This window comes from Papaver somniferum, unplaced genomic scaffold, assembly GCF_003573695.1.
Source record: "Papaver somniferum cultivar HN1 unplaced genomic scaffold, ASM357369v1 unplaced-scaffold_133, whole genome shotgun sequence".
In the NCBI taxonomy this organism is placed as follows: Eukaryota; Viridiplantae; Streptophyta; class Magnoliopsida; order Ranunculales; family Papaveraceae; genus Papaver; species Papaver somniferum.
In genome coordinates this window covers 14,659,961-14,665,718 of record NW_020622492.1, presented here as the reverse complement: position 1 = coordinate 14,665,718, position 5,758 = coordinate 14,659,961, and the positions used below count along the sequence as shown (strand labels likewise).

General features: G+C 35.7%; 1 long non-coding RNA gene across 1 annotated transcript; it reads left to right on the top strand.

The window, feature by feature from the left end:
- Positions 1–493: 493 nt before the first annotated feature.
- LOC113333682 lies at positions 494–4,012 on the top strand. The gene is made up of 3 exons (XR_003352192.1): positions 494–1,190; positions 2,897–2,981; positions 3,765–4,012. It is a non-coding gene; the product is annotated as an uncharacterized LOC113333682 (long non-coding RNA).
- Positions 4,013–5,758: the final 1,746 nt, after the last annotated feature.

The following is a 5,758-nucleotide window of genomic DNA, read 5'->3' as shown; positions in this document are numbered from 1 at the left end:
CGCAATAATGAGAAAAAAAAAATTGGATCATTTTATAAGATATTCTTCCATTGATTGTAAGCTTTGTAACAAGCAATCATTTCTCTAGTTTAACTTGAATTGAAGGTCTCATTCGCAAAACTTAGATTCTACCAAAATTCAAATGGGACGGTACATGCTTTGTATCAGCAAAAATGAGGCAAAATATTTTTTGGATCACTTTATAAGATACTAGGGCTTAACCCATGCCGCCTTCTTCTTTTTTCATGCCAACAAATTTCGCTACGTAACAACTAATCTGTTTATTTTCCTTTTAATATTTCTTTCTTTGCCAAATCGTGATCCCACATTGCTCGTTACTAAAATGTTACACACGTCTATATTTCACCAATTGACATACCTCACCAATATGTCCCATAATTTGAATTTGTAAACAACATATTCACTTTTGCATTTCGAGTGGTACAATTGAGTTTAATCCCAAAAATCATAATTCAAGTAAATTTAAGATTAATTAATCAGTTCCAAAAAATGGGATTAGAAAGAGATTAGCAACCATATTCTTCGGGTTGTTGTAGATAATATCATCGGACTGATACTAACATAGTTAACCGACTGTCGTAAGCCAATCTTATATGATACCGTCTCTTAAACTATCGATCTACTGGGACATCAGACCAAGATGGGTCTAAGAATGGTGGTTGATCAGGACCATCTGGTAACTGTGGAAGCTAGGGGTTAGTCGTCATCTGATTCTAATTCAATATGAATTCCCTGCACTCTGGCTTCGCCTCGAACCTGTAGAAAAATTGAAATGTAAGTCCATGATGTACAACAAAAACACTTTAAAAGATGGAGGTACTGAAGGGGTTATTAAGTTACATAGCGTACTGATGAATTTATGACGAAGGAGATATCGTCAGTTTAGTGTGAGGGGATTTCCTTATCCAAAACGTGAGTGCCTCAGTAACTTTCTTTGGTCTTATCTTCATCAAACGTGTCGCAGAGAAATTCATTCCTCTCTCTTCTTTATCTCTCTTCTTCTTCTTCTTCTTTTTCTTCTTCTCTTCCTTTCTTCCATGTTCTTCGTCTGTTGGCGATTTTGAGAATCAGTTCATGATTCTAAGTTGATATAAAGCTTATATAGATTGAAGGTTAAATGATGGTGATAGTTTTGATTTATCTGGTGAAAATCAAACCCAACATAAAAGGTAAACAAAGATTTAATTTAGGCTTTCGAATTAATTTAAATTGTTCTTTAAATTTGAAGTGTTTTGATAGATCATTAGATGGGTTTGTGTTTGAGTGAAGTCTAGATGGTTCTATAGCATTTAATTTTAGTTTCTCTGTTAATCGAATCAAATTAGGGTTTTCTCATGTTCTTCCCCAAATTGAGAAAATAGGGTTTTGTTGATTTTAGAAGGATGACATTTAAATTGTAAAGAAGAGGTATAAACTGAGATAGAGGGAGATTTTGTTATTCTGCTCAATGGATGTATTGTGGTTGGTTATGAGATTTCAGTTCATGAGGATGGAGGTTATGTGATTGAGTTATTGTTGTAGCTAATGAAGATGGTGGAAAAAGGTTACAACAGTTGTAGTTTGAAGTTACAGGTGATGGATGCAACAAGATATTGGGTTGAGTTATAGGGTTTTGTCTTGATGAACATAGAAGTAGAATTGGGAACTGTTGTTGATATGAAGTTCAAGTGGCAGGAGAAGCTTTTAGTTAGTGGATTTGAATTACAAGACTGCTGACTTGAGAAGAATATAAATGAAGATGAGACTCTGGTAGTAGTATAATGTATGAACTGTGAAGATTGGTGGTAGTGGTATTGTAAGCTTCAAGGTTATGGAGGTGTTGATAGAGTTAATGAAGATGAGGTCTTTGTTGTTACGGGAGGACTGAATTGCTAGCAGTGATGTAGATGTTCAGTTTTGCAATGGATAATGATGCTTCCATGGTGAAGACATAGGTTTATATCTGCTGTGGTGGTGACTTGGTGGTGCATTCGAGTTGGAAATAGAGTTACCAATGTGATTGAACTGGCAGAAGAGAGAATGACATGGTTAAATGGTATGTGAACTGAATCCAGTGGGTCTGAAATGTGAAGCTGAATTGGTAATGATGTTGCTGTGAAAGTAAAATGGGTTGATCAATACAAGGTTTTGGGTATGAGGATGTTGAATCTGTAGGTTGATGGATTAAGCTACTATGGCTGTTTGTGTGAACTTTTGAAGTGAAGCCTGGTGTTGTTATTGCTGGTGTTGGTATTTGCAAGATGAAAGGAAATGAACTGGAAATGGAGATGTATGAATCTGTTGAGAAGTAATGAAGTTAATGATGTTATTGTTCAAATCTTAGTTGAAATGAAGATAAAAGTTAGATGTAGCTTATAGAACTGTGTACAATTATAAATGCATCTTTTGTTCTTGGCGTATTTTGCTTGCATATTGATTGTGCATTAGTTTGTGGCATGAGCTGATAGCTCGGGCCTTGTGTTTTAGCCTGGCCAGTTGTTAGTTTAATCTGACTCGTCTGAGTCAGATTATCTTCCTGAATCGATCTTCTGACTTAGTCGACCCTTTAACCAGACTTGACTCGATTTGACTCAGTGACCTAACCAGTTGGTTCCTTTGACCTTTGACTGACATTAGTTGTTAATTGACCTTTGGTTCCTTCGACAAAGTTGTACATATTCATTAGAACTATCGAATGGACTATAGACCAAACTAATTGAATTAGTAAACCTTTATTTGTGCTAAAGATATACAATAAAACGGTGTAAAACCATAAATGGGCTTAGAACCATTAAATAGTTCACTTAGAATAAAACTAGAGATGTATATGAAATTATGTTATGAACCTTGTGTGAGCTTATTGGCTGAATTCTTAGAGTGCTTGTGTGATTAACAGTTAGTCTTTATTAACAACGAACGATTCAAAGGATGATCTGGTGGATCACGGATCTCGAGGTAGGAGTGGTTTGCCTTCCAAACAGGTGGGAACTCTGTAACCTTCTTGTAATCATTAATCTTTCTTTTATCTGCGAGCATGATGAGTCTTTACTATTTGAGTGCATGATGGCGTATACTGTGATGTTCTAATTCCCGTATCTTGAGTATGATGTATATGTTGTATCTGTATGTACGGTATTGCTATGATGTGATGTGTTTGATATGCATTGTGAGATTTCCCTGCGAGGAGTGCCTGTGTTACCCCACGTCTCTTAGCTAAGTTAAGTAAGGCAGTAATTCATCCATCGACAATATTATTTAGTAGGACGGTAATTCATCCGTTTAAATACTATTATAACTATTTCATTAGTAGAGCGGTAATTCATCCGTTATAGTATTACTGCTTATTAATATAGTAGGGCGGTAACTCATCCGTTTGAATATTACTTAGTAGGGCGGTAATTCATCCGTTATGATATTATATATATTATTTTATTTGATGGAAATCACTCGTGTGCATATCATACTTGTTTGACTAACTTTCTGATCATGATGGTAATATTCTGAATCATAGTTTGTATGATCACTCTGTGTGGATGATGTTATTATTATTGGTTAGGGTTGTTCTCGCGTCGTCTTCTCCAATGAGTTTGGCGAGGTTAGGATAACACTTGTTTCTTGTTGCATGAATTGTTGAACGCTTAGATTCATTACTATTCTTTCCAATTTTTGTTCTTTGAACTGTGAATCATGTTAGTGAGTACTTGGAAGTTATATATTTCTTCGGGCACCCTTTGGGACGATGTGCTCACTTGTTCCCACTTCAGTTTCAGTAATCATAAAGAATGAAGCGTGCGAATATATCCGTTTTCATAGCTTAGTGCTCTACCTAATATTAGTGTTGCCGTGTATATGTATTTTATGTATTCTTTCTTTATTCTGTAAAACAACACAATTATATACTTATATAACATGAGAGACTTTCAAAATACTGTATCAGAGAGTTTGGGTTTGTTTGTTAGTGCTTTATGTGAAGATGGTTCTTAAGATTTATAATATGGATTTGATGCTTCAATTAGGTTGTAATCCTATAGCTAAGCAGGTTTAGGAGTTGGGGCGTCACATATACTTTGCTCTTTCGAACCTTAACTGCCGGTGAAGGTATTCACTTTTGCTGTTAGTGGAAACCTTTTGTTGAGAAGAATCAATAGCCTTGACAAATTTTACCTCTTTGCTAGTACGTGGAGCATCTATTCCCTTATTGCCCAATCCTCGTGTATCAGGATAATTTTTACTTTCTCCTAGAATTGTGGTTAATTTGTTTGAACTAGTATTGAACTTTTTCAAGTCCACTTCCAACATCTTGATTTTATCAAGAGCAGCAGTTAAATCAACCTCAAGTTGTTTTTTTCGAGAGAGAAAAACACTTTCTCTGGCATTGAAACAATTTTGTTGAGAGTCACACCTTGCTTCAGAATTTTCACATTCAGTATTTTTTCAAGTCCACTTCCAACATCTTGATTTTATCAAGAGCAGCAGTTAAATCAATCTCAAGTTGTTTTTCTTTCAACACAAAGAGATTTCGACGAAGATTTTCACATTCAGAATTTTTTGAACGCACATCTTCTTCACGATCTTTAACAAGGGATTGTAACAGACTATATCCACAATCATATCAGTTTTCTCAATTTTTTGTTTTCTTGACAGAGAGGAGTCAGAAACTCAGCCAAACAGGATGTTGACTTCTTTTTCATTATGAGATGGTCAAAAAGCTTGATATATTGCGAGACTTCCTCATCAACATCATTTTCAACATCTGAATCACTTTCATTTGAAAGTTCGTCCAACTGTTCTTCCAGGCGAGACTCTCAGTTGTACACGGTTTCAGGTAATGAAGAAGATGCGAGAGATTCCTCAGAACAACCAAAGCTTTGAACCAAATCAGAATGTTTTTGAATTGATGATGCATCGTTTGAGATAGCATTTCCGTCCATAGAGTCATATTGCTACAAACACATACTTAAGAGGTCTTTAACGTGTTTGCCAGCTCTGATACCAATTTAAAAAACGGGGGTCTAACAACTACACCCAATATTTCGTTCGACAATTTGTATTGCCTAACTCCAATATAATTCCAAGAGAGTCAACTAGACAGTCAGACTCAATCAAGAAAATATATCCAAGAGCTGTATCTTTATTTCTCAATAGAATTTCCAATCGAACAGACAGGAATCTGTGAGCCCAATTGATATGAGAAATAACTTGAACTGTATCAAAAACCAATGTTCAAGTGTCAATCCATTACTACCCAACAAACAAGGTCGGATTTACCAATTGGTTGAACTACGCACAACCTGTGATATTTCAAATATAATGCGGAAAAGAAATAATACATACACTGTAAGTTTTGTTAACGAGGAAACCGCAAATGCAGAAAAACCCTGGGACCTAGTCCAGTTTTGAACACCACACTGTATTAAGCCGCTACAGACACTAGCCTACTACAAATTAACTTCGGACTGGAATATAGCTGAGCCCTAACCAAGTCTCACATCGATTAAGGTACAGTCGCGTTTCTTACGCCTCTGAATCCCAGCAGTAATCTACGCACTTAATTCTCTTAGTTGATCTCACCCACAACTAAGAGTTGCTACGACCCAAAGTCGAAGACTATATAAACAAATCTATCTCCCAAAAAAAAGTAAATTCTGAGAGATAAATCTGTCTCCCACAGAAATAGCTACGAAGTTTTTGTTCCGTCTTTTGATAAATCAAGGTGAACAGGAACCAATTAATAATCATGTATTATATTCCCGAAGAA